This window comes from Anastrepha obliqua, chromosome 1 (genome assembly GCF_027943255.1).
Source record: "Anastrepha obliqua isolate idAnaObli1 chromosome 1, idAnaObli1_1.0, whole genome shotgun sequence".
In the NCBI taxonomy this organism is placed as follows: domain Eukaryota; kingdom Metazoa; phylum Arthropoda; class Insecta; order Diptera; family Tephritidae; genus Anastrepha; species Anastrepha obliqua.
In genome coordinates, this window is record NC_072892.1 from 68,168,075 (window position 1) to 68,189,972 (window position 21,898).

Sequence of the window (21,898 nt, forward strand, 5' to 3'; positions counted from 1 at the left end):
ATACATATGTACACAGTAATCGCAAAGCTGAAAATGAACGCTAGATATGCGGTTAGCGAAATCTCAACAGTGTTGCATGGCTTTAGGCGTTAGTTGGTTGTTAAATACAACGTTTTATGATTCATACTGCCTATTGTTGATATTGTCTAGCAACAGTGACAGTGAACGCCAGCAAGTCGCTTCATAAGCCTTTATGGTAAAATCTCTTCACAGGTTTATTCCTACAACGCCATGGCACGCTAAGCATGATTTTGTTTTATCCATATAGGTAGTCGTATTAGGTATATATAAGTATTTATGAAGCTGTGCATCTCCTTTGGTGCCGCTATCATAAGTGCCTACGAAGCAAAAGAACGACCGATTCATTTGTGACCATTCGCGTTTGTATGCGCCAACGAGACCGGCTAGCAGCGAATGCGCGCATTCACGAACGCCCACAAGCCCCATCACTCAACTCACAGGCCGAGCACTGCACCATTCACCATTCAACGAGCAACAATCAACATTTAACGCATTCAAAGTGTATATCTGCGCCTCGCTTAGCACCGCTACCGTTCTGCCTCCGTCGACGTCAACGCACTGCTGGCGCTCACTGTTACTCACTGACTTTGTCCATTTGCCGCAGATATTTAACATCCTGTTCCATGTGATCTGGCACTCAGTTGTTGCATACTTTTCGGCGTGTTCACGTATTTGCTCCACCAAACAAGCGACCAAATAAAATAACAAAGTAATAATAGTCTGTGTCTGACTCGCATGTGGCAAACGGACAGCCAGTTTATTGGTTAGTCAATCTAACAATTAATTTAAAAGTTTGCATTCGTTTTTTTTTGTTTTTTTTGGAAATCAGTTGTATTTAGCAATCACAATTTGTAATTTTTATTTGCCAATGTTTTGTGATAGTGTGCAAAAATATTGGAATTGAAGCAAATTAAAAATTTAACTGTTTTCGCAAGTGCAGTGTAATAAAATTAAAGTGCGAATATAAATACAATTTTTGAGCCGCGTTTGTTGGTGTTTATCAACAGGTAGGTGGTGCGTAGATTGTTGGTAATTATAGGTTGATTTATTTCAATAAAAATTTATGAAAATCATTTAAATGCAGTTTTCTGAGTGGCGCTAAAAGGCGAAATAGCGGAAAAATATTCAATTAAAATATGAATATCAATATATTTCATTCGGTAGAGCGTTTTTTTTACGCAAAAGCAATATATTTATTGTACAGCTTTTTCAAATGCGAAAGGCAATGCTTTTATTCATACAGAACGTGGCGAAACTGCGTTTATTGCTAGAAATACAAAACGAAATAAGGACAATTTTGGCAATAATTCATAAACACGTATAAAAAATTCCGCTCCGTTTTTAAATGCAGAGGAGTAGTTGCGTGTAATTTTCGTTATGAAACTGATTTCATAGTTTTTTGTTTGTAATTTGGCTTTCGTCACTCGAAAATTTACATTGCAGAAACAAGTTGTTTAATACATATCAATTATTTTTAAATAGCATATTTGAAATCCAAATGAAAATTTTGTAAATTGTCTAGTGAGCTCGGTTTATTTACGCGTCACGAGCAGTACACATTTCCAGCTGCTCTACACTGCTGGGACTTAAGACTGTCAATATTACAATCCACATCGTCATTAAGAACTTAGTCTATCTACAAAAGGTTTTCACAAATCACGGTTTCTTGTTCCATATTTTAGTTCGATGAATAATTTGCTGGCCTCATTATTCATTCACCTTCTCCAAATCAATTTAGGCCGGCCACTATTTCTAGCGCCTCTTGGATTCCACTGCAGAGTTGAATGAGCTATTTCGTCCGGGTTTTTCCGAAGCGTGTGTCCGATCCATCTGTGCTTTCTACGCATAATTTAGTTTTCAATGATTAGAAATGTTTCGTGGGCACCAAATGCCGATAAAATCTATTTACAAATGACTGCAGGTTTCTTGCCGATTCTGTTTTAAGTGCCATATTTCGCCCCCATAGAGTAAAACTGATTTTATACAAGTATCAAAAATTCTTATTTTGTGGGTTAAGCAGCTGGCAAGATGGCAGTGTAACCATGTCCAGACATCTGCTTTCTGAAGGAAATATAAGTAGCTCTTTCGTCATCTCTCATCAAAGAAGGACGAAGGTAACGGCCCTACCACCGAACTAAGCGAGTATAGACTAATCACCTATATTTCGTCGAAAATGTAACTGACCGAGTATCTACCAGAAATTAAAACAAAATTTAAGTTTTAGTTTTATAAAAATAATTTAGAATTTAAACAAATTTTGTGAACGCCAGTTTTAGTCATAAAATTGTGCAGAATTGATTCCTGAAGTAGCTCTATTTGCCACTGTCTAACGTAATATGTAAGTATCTAAGAGAGCTTCCATTTTTAACATATAATAAAATTTAGACTTAAGGCTGGATGTGCGGAAAGCTAAAAAAATCGAATATTTAGATTGGAAAAAAAATCTACGAAATATACAGATTTGCGCAAAAGTTTAAGACCACTGTGGTTTATATAGCCCTCATCGCCCTAAATAGCCCATATAGACTATATAGCCCTTTCGACTTTAAGCCATCAGCAGTATAATGTGCCATCTGCAGTCTTGTATTGTTGAAATATTTTCCTTTGCAACAAGAAATTATGAAGAGTTTCGACGTATTTTTAAAAATTAATCATGACGTCACCAATACATAGGGCAGAGTATCCATACCAAGCCATATGGTAACTCTCCAAACAGTAATATGCTCTCCACCTCCTCGGAATTGTTTTTGTTTTTATTCGCAGTTCGGATGGCATCACTTGAATAGTTGATTTGGCAACTTAAAATGGACAATTAAACGCTTATAACGGGTGTTTTTTTAAGAGATTGACAGAAACTGGTTAACGGGTGCTTTAGTTCTTAACACAGTGCGTATAATGATTTGTCGGGTGTTTTTTAAGAGCTTGAGAAAAATGAAAATGAAAAAGAAAATTGAAAGAAAATTATAATACAAACAGAAATATTTTTTAAGATAATCTGGTAGATAATTTCATGGCATTTATTTTTTGAATATGATATCCGGTGTAAGTCCACCGCGACTACGAGTTACATGGTCCATTCGATCACTTTTTCCAATTGCAATAAATCGATCGGATCGAAATTGCGCTGTATGTCGAATTGGTCCGCCTTGTTGAAACTGATTCATTTTTGGAAGCAAAAATTCAGTCAGCATAGCTCCATAGCACTCACCATTCACCGTAATGACAACTCCTTTCTAATTTCGAAAGAAATAAGGATTGGCTGCATAAGTGGTCTACGAACTTTATTTTATTTTATTTTTTTCAAAGTAAATTTTCACAATTTGGAAATTGTTATATTAAACGATTCATGATGACATGCCAAGCCAAACATTGTTTTTGGGATAGAAATTTTTTTTTTTCAATTTTCGACGAAAAGGTCGCATAGTACAACTCTTTAGCTTTAAAACCCATTTTTTAAAATTATTGTACGATTTTTTGAAAAAAAGTTATGACATTTTGAAATTAACAGTTTCAGTTACGTATACGTTGGGTATAACGTCTATTGGCGTAACTGAAACTGTTAATTTCAAAATGTCATAACTTTTTTTTAAAAAATCGTACAATAATTTAAAAAAATGGGTTTTAAAGCCAAAGAGTTGTACTATGCGACCTTTTCGTCGAAAATTGAAAAAAAAAATTTTCTATCCCAAAAAAAATGATCAAAAATGGCTAAAATGGCCATTTTTTGACCTTTTAGGCTTCATTTACCAAAAATCCTGACGTGATGGAGCATTTTGAAGGTCAGATTCGTTTTCAGCGCATAAAAAACTACAAGAAACAAGTACAGCCATTCTAGAAACTGAAAAAAGTTAAATTTCGCAGGCCTGTGTAGTTCTTATGCAGGTAATAAAAGCACCAGATATTTAGCTCTATGTATAATCTCCAGTTCAGTTGCTTTGCATGGATGTTTATTAACTGTTCCGAAGACGGCGCCAAGACAGACATTTTACTACGAGCATTTGGGCGAAAGCTTTAACCGTTTGAAATATTTACAATATTCAGGCCAGTTTATTGAAGAAAAATTAAATGCGACTATTATTTAGCTATTAGGGCTAACTATTAAGGCTATTTTTAAGGCTAACAGCATGCCCATCAACTCAGAATTGAAAAGGAGAGAACGGAGCTGGATTGACCATACGCTTCGAAATGACAATACCAATGTAACGAAAATGGCCTTCGAGTGGAATCCACAAGGTACGTGGGGGCGAGCAGTGCGTACTAAAAATTCTCATTTTTGGTTTGGTTTTTGGTTCCTGGAGTCAAATAAGGGGTTATGCATACGACTGCAGACGTTGCAAGAGGCTAATCTCCATCCTATGCTCTGAGTAATATTTTTAATTTGTGCACCAATTTAGAACTACACATTGTAACCGCGAATGATCGCAACAAGAGTGCGCCCATCAGAGAGTGCGTGATGTCACATTAGCTGAGTTGTGCAGTGTTGCCAACCATTTGCTCTTCACAATAAATTTAGTGCTTTTTTATACCCAAAAAGCGAAATTTTTTAAGTTTGGTGTTTGTTTTTTTTTTTTTTTTAATTAAAAGCTACCGAAACAGTAAGTTAAAAAAAAACTGTATTAGTAAACAAAAAAAATTTTAAAAAAGCTCGCTTTGAGAAGATTTTAATTCTAATGAATATTTGCTAATTCTTATAAAATTTGATATTTCAAAATGCAAATTTAATTTTTTGCTCCTTTTAAGGTTATGCAAGAATATTAAATCTTCTTCTCTCAACTCTTCTTAACATTCAAAAACCTTTTTACACATTTTAAAAAGCGTTTTAATTTACTGAATACGAATTAAAACCACGAATTACTTCCGTTCCTCAATTCTTAGAGGGACATAGGGCATCTAGGGATGTATTCATAGTAAAAATAAGCAAAAAAATACCAGAAAATGCTGAAGAAACCATAACGACATTTTTATAAAAAGAGTACCTTATCTTATATGACAAAAAAGTCGTCCTCTTAACAAAAGAGTTTCACTTAGCAAATAACTCATAACTTGAATTGTGCGTAACCATAACACATTTATTTAAAAAAACACACATTTTAAAGACAATTTATCACGCATATAAAGTTTTTTAAGTAATTCAATAAAAATTTGGTATTTTATTTTCTTTAAATGGGCATTTTAGTGCCTTTCTATATCCAAAGCTAGGCAACACTGAAAGAGGGGGAGAGAGATTTGACTGCTGGAAGGAGAAGAACAACAACAATAATCAACAATATTCGCAATCACGGACAATGTGACCAGATGCTAAAAAAAACTTAAAGCTAAATAAAATTGGGTGAATCTTGCATTGTAACTAATTATTGAAGTATTACTTTGAATTGCTTTAAGGAATAAATAATTATTAAGTTCTCCAACCGAATTTTTGCCATGCATTAAAATACACGAACTGATGATTCTGGAAATAAAACGCAAAATGTTTAAAGCCTTGAGTTTAGAATTATTTCATTGCAGCTCAAAGGTGTGTTTTATACCATTTAATTTCTTATTTCTATGATTAACCAATCAAATTATGGCTACACCCTGTATTACCTACTTTGGGGTATATACATAATTGTACTTGAACCTGAATGATCAATGTTAATATGACCCACATATGTCGCAGTGCTAGTCAATACGAATGTTCCGCATGTGTCGCCAAGTACACTAATAAATATGCCGTCGCTGCAAACGATAGGCGCCAAGTGTAGGTCAGGCACATTATACCAGATCAGAACTTGCAGAGACAGCCAGGATCTGTTGGTGCAACTTATGCACCTGCTACTAGGCAAATTTCTTGAAAATGAAAGAGTTACGTTCACTTTCAGAACTAAACACACGCCACAGATGATGGGGAGAACATATGGATGGCATAGAAATCATCGACAACCTAATATAGTATTTTGCTGTATGAGGAAAGCAAAGAACGCTTTTGCTGAGCTTTTTAAAACTAAGATGGTGTAATTTTACAGTCTCTACGCCGCGAGCGATCAGTTTTACTAAGGAGTCGGTAAAAGTGAAAGTAAAATGGCTCACATGGCTGAGTGCTTGGAAAATCATGCCTATTTTTCCGGCTTACTCCAGTCCAAACATTCATTCCAGCATTTGTTCACAAAATTTGCGCAACTGGTGTTCGATATTTCTTTGCCATCTAAGGAACTGAAAATATTGAACCTGTTATCAGCTACTAATAAATGCGTGCACGACTAAAGGCAAAATAAGAGATTGAAGCTGAATAAATTTGTGCTGGCTGAAGTTGTTGATTAGCTAATGAAAGTTGTTTAAAATTCGTTAAAAAGTTAATAGGGAGAAAAAAGCAAGTGTGCGTAAGTATTGTATTCGTGAGATTTTGATTTTACAAGATAATGCATGACATTTTCACATTCAATATACGGTGCCTCAAAATGTGCTAACTTTAATATACGGCCTTCAAGCCATATTAGAAGACACTCCCGAGAAATCGCTCGCGATAACTGAAAGTATTACACAAATTTCGCTTAAAAAGCTCACTTGACGACATTGTGCATGCCTGATGTAACTTCCTAGAGTTTTCGAAATTACTTATACTAAGTTCCAGCAACATCTGCCAAATATACTCCTTGCCAATTTTAACCAAAGCAAATCGCTAATACAGTTCTCCGAATATTTCCGCTAGCACCACCTAACGGGCAAAATTCGTGGAATTGTTCTGCATATGAATCAAAATGGATCATAAATACGACTACGATTTAATGAAATGTCCTGACGTTAAAGCTACGCAGCGGATTATGTAATATTTTCATTATAAAAGCAAAGGTTTATTCATCGGAAAACAAATTTTTGATACGCTTGTGGTTTGAGTTAGATGGGAATAACCATTTGGGGTTCACACAGCGTTGCCAACCCGTAGCGCTCGGATCATGGTATGGAGAGGGAGAAATGATGGTATTTCAGGGAAAATAATGGTATCCACCGATAAAACAGGGTGTCTTAGGGAAATTCATATTTTTTATATGATAAACTTCTCAACAACATACATTTTTCTCAATGACATTAATAGTTATTCAATAGCTATAGAATCCGATTCAGACATCTTCGAAAATAGAATTATCTCCACCATCCTCTTCCCCGCTGTCAACCTCTGTACTTCTAGTTTCCTTCGGCTTATCATAAAGAGAGTCTTTGGTCATTCTTGATATCATCTCTTTGGAAAGTTTGAATACAGCACAGCCTCCGTTAGCTTGAACGTGTTGGCTGGCTAATAAAGTGCCTCGAACGGTGGGTACGATGAGTCGATTCCTCAATTTAGTCTTGATGAGGTTGACCTTGGAGAAAACTCTTTCACTGTCGGCGTTGGAATGAGGAAGCGATATGATACTCAAGACGCATCGACTCAAATTCTGGAACAAGTACACACCTCCCTCGTTCTGTATAGATAATAATGTTGCCCAAAATACATCTGTGTCCAGTGCTTTGATCTCTTGGCCAAGGGGGTAAGAGCACAACCGACGCCACTGGTCATCCACGTCTTGATAATTCTCTTGTTCACAAACTCTGGGGAGCGTGACTAGGAGTGGAATGAGCGAAGGCGTTTTCTCTCGTTCAATGCTGGATAAGGCGTTTTTAGGCTTGAAAATTCTCAGATTTTCCAAAAAACTATTTGTAAAATCATACCTCTTCTTGATCTGAACACAGGCACAAATCAAAAAGGCTTGACATTTCTCACGAAAATGTGTCAGTAAATCCAATCGCTCCTGGACTTGTCTGCTCTGCTGTCCTAGCAACACCTGTACCCCCAAGTACATTTCTGCCATTGGCAGATAGTGAACTTTATCTTCTGGGTCTACTTCTGACAATGGACGTGAATTGACATAGTTTTTCTTCATGAAGCTATACAGGAGAGTTTTGTATAAGTCAATCATTACTTCATGCAGATCGGTGATCACAACTTTAGCAGATTGGAAATACTTGTTGACTCTAGTAAATTTAGGAAGCACCCACTGAAGAAAGAAGAAGAACAGTTTGTTGAAGGGATCATTCAAACACTCATAAATGGACTGTGCCATTTTCAGCTTGATTGTCAGCCATTGGTCAGTGAAATACAGCAACAGAGCAGGCCACGTTTCGAGAATTCTGTCAACCACCGTTGCCAATGATAACCACCGTGTCTGGGAAGGATGCAAAAGCTTGTGAACCTCAACTTTCGAAAACATCTGGAACTCAACATATTCACTTTGACGTTTAGAACTGCTGTTAAAAAAATTGTGAATATTGCGAGCAAAGTCCTCACACGTACGTGGTAATTGTTCACATGCTTCGCTTGCACAAAGATGCAATGAGTGGCAGATGCATTTCATGATGGTGATATGTGGTAAATCTCGCTTCAAACGACTAGCGACAGAGTTATGCACACCCATCATAGCACTGCAACCATCAGACCCAAAACCAACGATATTCGCCATTGGGATCCCCCTCTCTTTCAAACTTGCAATGATATTATTGTATAAGTGTTCAGCTGTTGCACTCGTCACTTTTCCAGGCTGCAATACTTGTACTAAGTCCCAAAATTTCGACACAATTTTACCTTCTTCTTCATCGAAATATCTCGCCAGCAAACAACTTGTCTTAGTTGCTGAAATGTCCGTTGATTCGTCCGTTAACACACTAAATTTAGTTATTTTCAACTTCTCCGCTAGCCTGCATTTCTCAGTCTCACCAAAAACATATTTGACAATGGCAGTTCCTTTAGTGCGTTTGAGAACAATTTTGTTGGCAATTTTGGACTCAGAGAAAGATGATTTCAGCAAGTCTGATAAGTGGTCTAATGCTGCGTAGGGAATATTGTGCTCGGCACAGAATGCAGCTATCCTAATTTCTGCGCTTTTTGCTGCAATGCTGAAAGGTTCTTCTATGCCACTCCCACGTTGAACAAACTGTGTCATCTTCATGCTCTTGTCTTTCAGCGGTTCTTCTTTTTCTCTGTGTTTCTCTGTTTGTCCATGTGCCCTTAATACTGATATGTCAGCTGTATACTCATGACAACAGAGTTTACACCTGGCTTTACACAGATTACCAGGTACACGTTGTAACCAAAACTTAAATTCCTCTTTCTCCAGCCAATCATCCCGGAACCTTTGCACGATTTTAGTCTTCTTTTTCTCGACTCTCGATTTTTTTTTGGGAGGAGTACGATGAGTATCCTCTTCGTCTTCCATGGCACCTACAGTGATTTTTTCAGTGAGTCTAGAAAGCTTATTGTCATTCATCGATATTTACCTGAGTTATGACCTGCAAAATACTCTACTCGTACTCTGAATCCTTCAATTTATATGCATAAAATTCCTGTGAGATTGTGTAGAAACTTCAAACGGAGCGCCGGCGTGTATCAGAAAAATGTTACAATGAGTAATTGAAGTTACACCATGAGTGGATATGAGTTTTGTGGTAGACGAACAAAGTAGAATCATCTCTATAGGAAGGAATTCTGTGATTGGTAGAATTCTCGTCGCGTTGCCCGTGATTCGTTGAAATTTTCAATTGGACGGCTGTGATTTTATCGACCGGAGGTTCTAGTGAATTTTTGTGGCGCTCTCGGAATGTGATTAGTATCTAGCTTTCCATTCTTACACCTCTACTTTCATGGACAGAATATAGCTAACAACAATTCAAAATAGAATAGAATAAACCGATTGATCACTTCAATTGTAGCTGCGAACGAACGGTATACAAATGATTCAGTCACGGACTGAAGCCGTGTCATCGATAAAATTGTCCAAAAACTAAGATAAAAATTTTAAATAAACGCATCGAAAAAAAAATTTTTCCCAAATCATTCATTCCGTTTCTCCTGAGGAAGAAATGTTATACCATGATACCATGATAGACATCATGGTATATGGTATGGGACTCAGTTTTATGGTATAGATACCATTAAAATGGTATGGTTGGCAACGCTGGGTTCACATTAATTTTAAAACTACTTAAATATAAACTATCAAATTTTACTGATATGCGACGATGTATAGATTAAATTGCACTGTGCCGCAGCCAAAACCAGACAAGAATTCTGGCAATTATGAAAGAAAAAGAGCTGTAGAATAGTGGGACACCTGCCGATTTGTCTCTAAACGTCGCAATACACTGTATTGAAGATTCCTAATTTGGTTTAAAGTAAATAGTATTATTTAAAGAAAAATTCGTTAAAAATTACATTTACCATTAACAGCCCACAATAAAATTTATTTGCGCATATTTTTGTTTAACGTTTAACAATATTTCTTACCCGTGTGGGTAATTTAGACCCTTGTTTTTACAAATCTATGAAATATTAAGGTTGTAGGGTCGATGGAGGACTTAAATGTTCTATAGAAATATTTTTCAAAAAATTTCACAAGAGGTTTATTCAGGCGAAAACGGACAATGGACAAAAGTACACCAGCACTGCTGAAACAATCGTACTCACTATTCTCAAATGAACTATAATATAATATGTACATACTTATGTATATATGACTATTTTTACAGAGTGTTTTATGGCAGAATTAAGAATTAAAACTCAATTTAAAAATAATTACTAATAATAAAAGTGTATTTCATATAAAAAGAATATTTATAAAAAATAAATTTTTTTTTATCTTTAGGTGAACATTTTATTTTAAAACGATTTTTATGAAATGGAAACTGAAAAAATATTGAATTTTTTTCACAGAAAATAGCGTGGTTTAAAAAAAAATTTCTTTTAATCACCAACCTTTATATTAAAATAAATATCGTTAAATTACTGGAAAATTCATTCATTTTAATTTAACCACCATGGCAAATAGTTCATATATCGTATATGCGCCATAATAGGTATGTATGTATACTTGCCACATACCATAACCACATATATGAGTATTACATTTACAAGTAAAAGGGAAAGCTGTGAATGATTTGGCTTTCAACGAATTTCGAACCGCATTCTTGGCCGACGGCAATTAAAACATTTCGATCATATTGCACATTGACGAGATGTTAATAGCCAACTACCCATGCATGCAGCACATGCGTTCATATTTTTCTTCCGCAGGAAATCCATTCTTTACTTGGAAGAACATCGTAAGATATGCGTCTGCGTTGGAATATTCGATTTTCATTGGGAGACCAATTCATAAAATCTACATAAACAGAATTGAACTGGTCCACAAATTTTTCTTAAATACGCTCAACGTTCACTGAGCTTGGTCGGTTCGATTCCTGCGTATCCCAGAGCGTAATATTCGTAGCTATCTATTTATATCTTTCTATGGGCTTAAATGTAAAACAGAGTAATACTCCTCTTGTTCAAACCTTGAGTGACTCTAATTTATTCTCTGGTTCTATCCAAAGAGAAGTTTCATCTCCGAAAAGTTTAATTTCAATCACTTTATACTCTTTTCTTTAGGTACATAAAGCTTGAGTACATAGGCTAAATAAACAAATAAATATAATAATTTAGATCCTTAGTTAATCTAAACTTTTTTAAAACATATTTTTCATGTTCTTTCGATGCTTTAGAAGTTCTGGAGGGGCGCTTATACGATAAAATGGTAATATTGTTCCATTTACAGAGTCCAAGAATAATATAGAGTTTTTAAATTCATTATAACAAGAAGCAGCATCAACAATGCCAAGCACATAAAATTTATAAATAGAAGAGATTTTATGAGTTACTTTTCGGCGATCAAAATATTCGAACAATTCAATTTCGAGTTTTATTGGGCAGTGATGCATGTTTGACAAAGAATACTAATTGAATTTAACATTTTGGCTTAAAATTGTAGGATCTTAAGGGCGGTGAAGTTTTTATGAAAGATTGTCTACAAAATAAGCCTCTAAGGAGCTGGACAGCCAAGTCAGGTATGATAAAAATTAAAGTCCCCCAGTACGCCCAATTTTATTGTGAAGGGAGATAGCGTTATCGACTCAAGCTTTGTAGATAATTTCGTTAGACTCCTGTACAATTAAAAAAATATCTTTATCAACGGCTAAAATATCGTATTCGACATTCCGATCATCCATTAATAACTTTCCGATTGCCTCAGTAGAGAACGGTTTTAATACGGTGCCTTTTTTGACAGTTCAAAACGGGATCTGATTTCAATAATTGTCTATTGCCTATGTAAAATTGGAATTTAACTCGCGAGAAGTATACGTGGTCTATTGGGATTCATCACACGCTCATTCGCGAATAATTTTCAGAGAATTTCTGTATTGTCTTTTAAGTAATAAAGGTCTCTATCTAATATCATCTAAATCCTATATCAAGTTTTGTAAAGATGCTTCTAACCTTTATACAATTTTTAGGCAGTTAACATTATTTTTGTTTGTTTTAATAATAGCTCGTAACATGGATAAAAGGGTCATTAGTATTTCTTATAATAAGCGTACTTTTTTCCTTCAGCTCTTAATGTTGGATGAGCGACATAAGCCATTCCATCATCACCTTGCAATAGTCGATGTCTTCGGTTTTTCTGCTTCTACTTCTCTCACTAGAATCTTCAAACGTTAGAAGGCCGAACAGCTTGACTCGGTTTACTCGGTTTATTTCTTTTCAGAATCACTTCCTTAGAAAAGACTAAGGATAATTTAAAATTAGTAATTCTTTTATTTAAAACTGCTAAATTAAAGAGTTCCATAATACATACCTATGCTACTAAAACCCATTTTACAACTGTAGTTTGAGACTTGCATTAATTAAATATTTGGAAATTAGAGGCATACTTACTCTAGTTTCATCCATAACGATAACTCCGTCAAATTTTAATGAATATTGCAATCCGTCATGTTTAGAAGGTAACGAGGGTCTGTCTTTGTGTGGGCTAGGCGAACTATGTTTTTAATCTCAGAGAGGCAAGTTAGGTACGTATCTTATGTCAAATAACGCGTGGAACAACAGGCGATGCTCATTTTGAAACCAATATTGAGGCTTTATACCTTCCTTTCGCACTTTCTTCGAGCTATTTGGGCATTAACTCCTAGTGTAAAGGGTTGTAAAGTATCTACACAAATCCAAAAGTGGGCATTTTATACGCATGGGATGCGAGCATATTTATCTTCTGATCAGAAATACCTGATTTTCTCAGTCAAGTTAATTTTTTTCGGCAACTTAGTAAAATTTTGAATATCACCACTGCTCGGTGCAAGTGTAAGTTGCTTCAGCGCCACTTCTGAATGTTTCTGTTTCTGAGAGCAGCAAATGACGTAATGAAACCACCCGCAGAATCGCAAAACAATTGTGACCTACTCTCAATGTTAAACGTACAGAAATCTGCTAAGTCAAAATACGCATACATTCGCACGCTGATTCCCGTTATAACGGGGCGCTGCTTAATAGGCAGACACGTCCAGAAAATGGGCGTGGAAGCACATGACTGCTGCAGAAGCTGTCTAGATGAAGAAGAGATCTTATGTTACACCTATTGTGCCATTATGCTGTTCTATTCAGACGTATACTTACCATTTTAGGCAGACAATTTTTTAATGAATTGGAAGATCTCAGTACTGTAGAAATCAGGAATTTTCTAAAATTTTATAATTAAGGACAAGTTCCCCATGCGACAACAGAGTGAGCCTGAATGTGTCCAGATTCAACCTAACTTAACAAAACGTCATGCGCAGAGACATTGAAAATGTTAATGGGCTTGAATGTACGAGCAGAAGAAATAAATAGTTAAAAGTGCACCATTCTGCAGTTGATGAGACAGGTCTATGAATATAACAACTAACGAAACCAGATATAATCGAAATGGCCATTCTCAGGCGAAGCAAAATCCCAAATTCCCACATTAAAGACTATTCAAAATCAAGTTTTGTGGACACTATCTTTTAATTGCCGTGGGGTGCTTGACTCCGAATTCCAAACGTCAAGCCAAGCATAAATAAGCGTGCTGAAATGTAATCGTAAAGCGAGAATAATTGTCACAAAAGGCCGCATTTGTGAAAAAAAGACTGTGGTTTTTTCTTCACCATGGCAATGAACCGACTCATACTTTTTGCACGCAACTATTTGATCAAAAACAACATTAACACACTGTATAAAGTTTTGGATTCACCGTTCATGGCTCGGCGTGACTTTCTGCTGATCTCTCCCACGCTCCAAGTAAACACTTCGCTTTTTGAAGAGGAAGCCTGCTTAAGCACTTCGTAATCAACTGAAAATTAACAAACCTCATACGTGTAATCTTACACTTACAAATGGTTCCCTACCCGATTTGCATACCTTTGTACTTAATACGTAAATTGAGTTGCAAAGTCATTGGTAATCAAATACACCTACCTTCAGTTATTATTTGTAGCATTTGCGGCATTTAAAAAGTTAAAAAAAAAAAAAAACAAAGCAAAATTGCTGACGTAAGCAAATTTATGCTTAGCACATTCATAAAGCTCTATGTGTTTAGATGCGTGCGTATGTGTGATATGATCATTACTTATGCGATTATATGAATTAAGTGAAAATTACAATTCCACTTTCTCATAAAGTCAAGGCGGAAGATGTGAAATGAGTCTCCTGACACTAAATAAAAGCCTTTACTAAAGCCAGGTGCCGACGTGTGTAACCTTTCAGAAGATTCAAGCAGAGGTAAGGCCTTTTAGAGACTAATTTTGAAGTCATAAATGAGTTAGTGGAGTAATGGTCAAGAATCACCGGGGAGAGTCAGAAAACATATTGTAGATGTGTGTGGCTCTCATGATACAATTACAACACATGCACATATACACGAGTAAACTTACCTGCATGTAAGGTGAGCTAACATGGCAGCTTGGGTAAGAGTAGTGGGTTTGTGATATTACAATTATTACAAAAAATGTTCAAATGCTATAACTACACAAAAGATATATTGCAAATAATAAATAATACATACATGCATATAAAGGTGAAACGAAATTCAGATGAACTGTACAATATTTCTGATTTTGAAATGACCACAAAATTGGCTTACACGCATTTATGATAGCATTTGATCTCAAACGAAGCCGTAAGATGCCCCAGCGTACGTCTAATTAGTTTAAAATTGTAGTGTCTGGATGCTCGTATTCTGAGTCAAGTGTACATGACATTTACAATAAATATATAAGTGCATGTATACGTATATGTACCAACGACAACACATGTGGCCTTGCTTACGGGGATCTTCACATACATACATACTTACCTCTTGGACACTGTAAGCAGACAATTACTTAATACGGCTACATACACGAAGGCCTAAGGACATCCTGCCGTGGTTACTACTTATTACATGCAATACATACAGCTGCAGTCAAAATAACGGTTTACCAAGTGGAAAATCAATGCAGCAAATGGAAGCAAAATCCATTTTTGCAGATTTTTTATTTATTCGATATAATTTTTACAAATTATTTTAACAATTTTTATATTTGGGTGACCGTTTGTAAATAAAATCGAGACAAAAATATATGGTATATGTATATATATAAGGCGGTAACACCCTTTATGGATGTGTGGTCGAGCTCCTCTCCTATTTGTGGCATGCGTCTTGATGTTGTTCATTAATATAATGCTCCAAATCGGCAAACTTGTCACTGCCTACTTTCAGTAAATATAATATGAATCTATGAATCTTCTTTATCAAACTTCTTTGCATTTAATAAACGAGCTCTTGCTATCCAATAAAAATACCCCTACTTAACCTAGCTAATCCTAATAGTGAAACTTTCATTGTTCGGAGCGATGGAATGCCCTTAAGGGGGTATTCTAGTCTAGAGGCCCGAATTTCGAGCATTTTTTGACGATGAATAAAAAAAAAGCTATTGATATTTTTACGATACATTTTTTTATCATTTATTTATTCATATATCAGGAGCACACAAAATAAATTTGAAAAAAAAAAATGAATTTTCATGGAGTTATGCGTCCTTGAAGTGCAAGGGGGGAAAAAAGGCAGTGTCCCCGTCGTCACGATTTCTACGCTTGTGGTCATCTGAAAAAAAATAATACAAATTCTTAATTAATATGAATGTCATTATCGTATGAACCAGAAAAAACGGAAACAAAAATTTTTCCATAAAATGGCGGCTACTCAAAAAATTGAGGTCGATTTTTCTCTTATTTTTAAGCTTTCTCGAATTGTTTACACATATTAAAAAATAGAAATTTCCAGTTTTTCGAGCTTCATACGATAGAGATATATTTAAGGAATATTCATGATAAATTTCAAGCAAATCGGTTGATTAGAACTTGAGATATTGTGCCGACCGTATCGAACGAAGTAGTTTCGAGAAAAACACTTTTGAAGTTCGGCGTCCGCTCAAACCAGTCAAGCTGTCGCGTCACTAAAATAGTTGTAGCTTCGAAAATAATTCGAATTTTGAAAAATCCTTTTAGGGAGATATTTTTGAATAGTTAAACTATCAAATTTTGAAAAAAAAAATTTTTCGATTTTTTCAAAGTTCTAGACTAGAATACCCCCTTAAGATTTCTATGCCACCAAGTAGCCTGTGCCAGTTCTGTCAGGTACGGTCCCAACTGAAGAAGCTTATTATATCCGTAAAAACATGGGGAAGGGACTTGAGTAATGCTTCTTAGGTACAAAAATGAGCATCTGTGGTTACCCAGTGTTTAATATCAACACTCTTAATCTAACATAAGGTACAATTAGCACATATTTGACTAACTTTTATTAGAAATTACCCCAACTTATTGTGATATTCGCTTTTTCATGGGCGTATGAGAACATAATTGATAGATGGAGTATTCACAAGGGTATCGTAAGTGTCGTATTGTTGTATGTCATAAGCCTTAAAAAGAATGGGCTCGTTGAGAGCATAAAAAAAGTTGGACTGAGGTCGAGATGAACCAACACACTGAAAGAATATGTAAAGAAGCTTAAAACGGAAACATGGAGAGACTTTAAAGAGACTAAGACAATACAGAGACTAAGTGGTTGTAGCGCTAAATGGCTCGAACTTTGCAGACCCTTATACTTTTAAGATGCTATTTATTGCTTTTATCTAATATGCTTTAGAACAAGCCATGTTTACTTACAGACCTTCGTATCGATTCTCTACTGATAGAATTCAAAGAGTAAAAAAATCTTTGGGAAAATCTTGGACTCCAAACTTAGGTGGACTCCAATGCTCAGTAGAATGGGTGAGGAAAGCAGAAACTTTATTGTTGTATAGAGCAGTTATACGACCAATTTTATCACATGGATCGGTAGTTTGCAGGAAAGCTCTAGGAACAGAATACAAAGATCAGCTTGTGCAATAACGGTCGGAACCATCAGATCTAGGACCACAGATGCTCAAAATGCATTTTGGGAGATCGTGAAGTACCCTGGGACAAGTTAGGGGTGTGTAGAATAAATCCCGTGCACGTTGCTCAAGAACAGTCGAAAATATTGCTCTTGTAGCCGAAAGTGTTGAAGAAAACCCCGTTTGTCCATTCCTCGTCGTTCTTTGGAATTAGGCATTCCACAAACGTCATTACATCGTATTTTGTATAAAGATTTGGGTCTTAAGGCTTATAAAGTCCACTTAACACAAGAACTCAAGCCAGTCGATTATCAACAACATTGCGTCTTTGGTGATTGGGTCGTTAAAATGCATGAAAATGATCCGGAACTCCATCGACAAATCATCTTGAGCGATTAGGCACATTTCCATCTCGGTGGCTTCGTCAACAAGCAAAATTGTCGGATATGGGGCTCAGAAAATCCAAGCGTTTTTATTGAAAAGCCTCTCTATCCTCAACGTGTGACTGTTTGGTGCGGTTTATGGTCCGGCGAAGTCATTGGACCTTACTCTTTCGAAAATGAAGCTGGAGCCACAATTACGGTGAATGGATTGCGCTATCGAGAGACGATTAACAATTTGTTATGGCCGGAATTGGATGGTATTCATCTGGACAACGTTTATTCTCAACAAGACGACGCTACGTGCCACACAAGCAACGAAACCATTGAGCTTTTATCAAAATAACACCTCTTATTGGAAAACCCTTAGGTTAAATGAAGAGGATAACTGGAAATAAAAATGTTTGGTCTTGCCAGTATACTCGTATTATTGGGACAAGCTCAGTACACCAGATGGTTCAAAAATAGATTGTACTGTAGGAGCAGGTATATATTCTCATAGGCTTAGAAATCAAAAATCTGCGCGTCTTCCTAATTACTGCAGATCTTCCAAGCGGAAGTATTGGCAATAAGGCAAACGACATTGATAATTGACGGGAATGATAAAGCAGATGAACTGACAAGAGGGGGATCTGCCATGAATAACATTATTGCAGAATCGGTATTCACACCTCTAGATGCAATCAATAATGCAATCTCCTCAAATTACTTTCGAATTGCGGATTGTAGATGGAAAGGTCAGGCGCATGCAAAATTAACAGAATGTTACAGTCCACCTACAACCACAAACAAACGTCAAAATTGATAAATATGAAACGATGCCTGCAGACTCACGACAGTGAGAGAGCAAGCAGCCAAAATGGGTATCCCTTAAAATTTATACTGTCTTAGTTGTGATCAACCCGAAAAAAGGAAACTATCTTCCACTTCCTCTGTGAATGTCCTGCCCTATGGAAGGGTTTGTCTTCTTCTTCTTTATAGGATTAAATCTGGTTCTTTAACAATGTTTGTACTAAGATACAATTTATTTGGATTAAATAAATATATAATAGGCGCGTACACCGTTTTTAAGTTTTTGGCCAAGCTAGTCCTCATATTTGTGGCGTGCGTCATGCGTAGCACGTGATTTTTTATTATCTCGTGATTTTTTACTATTTAGATAGGGCTTAGGCTGTCGCCTTCGCTTATCCCTGATGTCACCGGTATTGGGGTTGATATTTCATTATTAGCCTTGAGGGAAGTGGTGTTTTCGGCGTTGAGATTTCTAATTACTGCCAGAACATTGTTGTCAAAATTTCGTTTTCCGAGAATTTTAATTATATCTTTCAGTAAAACCTTATCAAATGCTTTTGCCAGGTCGAGGATGTTAACCCTTGACGATCCGCTCTTTTAAAACCTCGAAGAGCTGGCTGGTATAGATATAAACAACCTTAGTAGGTTTCCCAATCGCACAGACTGGATATATTCGTAAAGGAATAATCCGTAAAACTTGTTGGCAGCAGGGATGTAGCAACAAAATGGTGCGGAAGAGCTAATTGGATTCTTGGATAATCACCACATCAACCAACCATCCATGCGCTCTCTTCCCTGAAATGTTCTGATCCTATTCTGTCAAATGAATCCCGCTTACTTTTAATAGTCTTAAACAAAGGAAAGTAGAAAGTAGAAGATCGATTTTGTCGATCGAGCTTTTTTGTTTAATAATTTCAAAGGTGAAATTGACTGTTCCTCTCTTTTCGAAAGGATCAACTTCTCCGTCTTTGCTTGGGCTTTACGTAATAAATATTAGCTCCATTTGAATAAGTTCAGAACAAATTATGCCTGCGGTACCCCAATTGCTCGTTCCCTTCATGAATTGAGTTTGGTTTTAGTTTATCTAAACTACGGTTTTCTGCTCAATTAAGCTGTGTATTGCAATTTAACTTAACTTTTTGTTAACAATACTCTTCTAGCAAGTAGTACGTAAGAACAATTGTTTATTGATTTCGTATAAGTTAATAAATAAATAAATAAATTTAAAATTATCTATTGTAATAATATTCTGCTAGTGTAATATTTATAAAAGTTATATGGCGAAGGCTCTGGCTGTAAGAACTTCAGTATTTATTAAGTATAATACTCTTTTTATTCCATTTAATCGTAATAAATAATTTTAGTTTTTTTAGTTATAAGAGGCACTACATTTTTTCTGACCGCAACTGTATGTGCCAACATATGCACGTGCATAAGTATGATTGTGTATAAATGTACCTGGATCTTTTCTCATTTTTACTTGCTGGTTGTAATTTTATTTCGCAGCCCATGATTCATCCGCTAACCCTCTGCACCCGCCGCCACACATAGACACATAAAGTCTACTTTTAACAAAGTACGCAGATATTATACCGTTTTTTTACGTTTAATGAAAGAGGAACAGTTATAAAATTGCGCACACTACCGTATCTATGTGGCTTTAAAAATGACTTTAAAGTCATTAGAAGTTTTCTGCCCTTTAAGAAAATGGAGCACTGAAGATTCAATGGTTAAATTTTAAAATTAAGACAATATGCCTGAAGGTATGAACATTTAATCGAATAAGTTCAAAAAAGTAAATTTATAAAACGTCAAGAAAATTAATTTTTTTTGCATTTTTACTGCAGCAATTTCATTTCTGAAACAATCGTTTAGACGATTATATTTTTTCCGGTATTCTATTCATGGTGAAACGAATTTAGAAGGTATGGCCATAATCCGAACGTTAACCGGCTCCCAGCGAATTTAAAAGAATCAGCTGATTGGCGAACGTCACCGGAGTCATGAAAGCGGTTATTTTTAAAAAAAGCTGAAATTGTGAGAAACGAAAAAATCCACAGAGTATTCGCCCACACCGCTTCACTGCCTTCTGAACAACGACTGATTGGACGAGTGTGTGAATACGTGTGAAATGAGCGGGAAGAATTCGGCTGCCGGATACCTTAAAACGTGGCTACCGGAGTTACTCACTCAATTTCGTTTACCTCAATAACATGTAGGCCAAACCTGGCAATCTATCTATTTCCCATTACTTATGGAATGCGATTTCGTTCACCTCAACCGAGTTTTTTAAGATTCAGCCCATATTCCCCTTAAGCCACTGAATTATAGAGGAATTGTGGGTATCACATCAATATTTTAGAGTGTCCTACTAAGAAAATTATTACAAATTCAATCGCAGTTTTGTAACGGCCAATTGGCTTCACAATTAACGACCTTTTTGCTGATAACTAAAGTTCTTCCCTATTCAAATACAAGGCACATACGTATTTGGTAGCATCCATCATACACTGAAAACTTAGCAAACGATTCGGCCACTCCAAACCTGACTCCCGCCCGTGATTGTAACATTATGCGGAGGTAATTTTTCCTCCACCTGCGGATTGTGGTGCGCACCACGTCAACAAAAATTATATGCGGCAAAATTCGACCTCCAATTCGAATAATTCTAAACAAAATTATGGGATAAAAGAAAAAATATCGCAATTTGGAATGATTTTTCAAATAGCTGTTTCTCGGTCAAAACTGGTTGATCGGGAGCCTTTACTTTTGAGAACTTTTGGCGAATAAATTTTGAAATCCAAATTTCCGATTTTATTATTATCATTTTTCGGAAATTTCGGCAGGTTATTTATATTATATATTATATTTTGCTTTAAAATTTTGCAGGACATTTTTTTTGGAAATATTTCTTTTATAATTCTACCTAAATCTCAAATACACTATGCATTTTTTGTTTGTTTTTTTATTAAAAAAATAAATTTTGAAATCCAAATTTCCGATTTTATTATTATCATTTTTCGGAAATTTCGGCAGGTTATTTATATTATATATTATATTTTGCTTTAAAATTTTGCAGGACATTTTTTTTGGAAATATTTCTTTTATAATTCTACCTAAATCTCAAATACACTATGCATTTTTTGTTTGTTTTTTTATTAAAAAAATAAAATTTCTCCTATCAAAACTAGAAACAAAAATTTACAGTGAAAATAAAATTAAAAAAAGTTTACAAACATGGATTTCTTAGGATTCTTCCATTATATTTAAAAGATAAATTCTGTTTTTATAAATACTTCTTCTGTAATTCCAACAAAATCTCAGATACACTACCCGAATTTTTGTTGTTTTTCATACTTGTTAAAAATTAAATTATTCTTTCCAAAAAAAAAAATAATAATAATAATATCTAAGGAAAATACAATTGAAACAAATCTACAAACCTTAAATTTTGTTTTAAA

General features: G+C 35.5%; 1 protein-coding gene across 1 annotated transcript in view; it reads left to right on the top strand.

Moving 5' to 3' along the window:
• Positions 1 to 678: 678 nt before the first annotated feature.
• LOC129248211 (tachykinins) overlaps positions 679 to 21,898 on the top strand; it is an 86,600-nt gene continuing 65,380 nt past the window's right edge. Inside the window, exons 1-2 of the mRNA XM_054887679.1 lie at positions 679 to 784; positions 904 to 1,028. The gene's annotated coding sequence lies outside the window, so the exon portion shown is untranslated. The remainder of the gene's footprint in view (positions 785 to 903; positions 1,029 to 21,898) is intronic.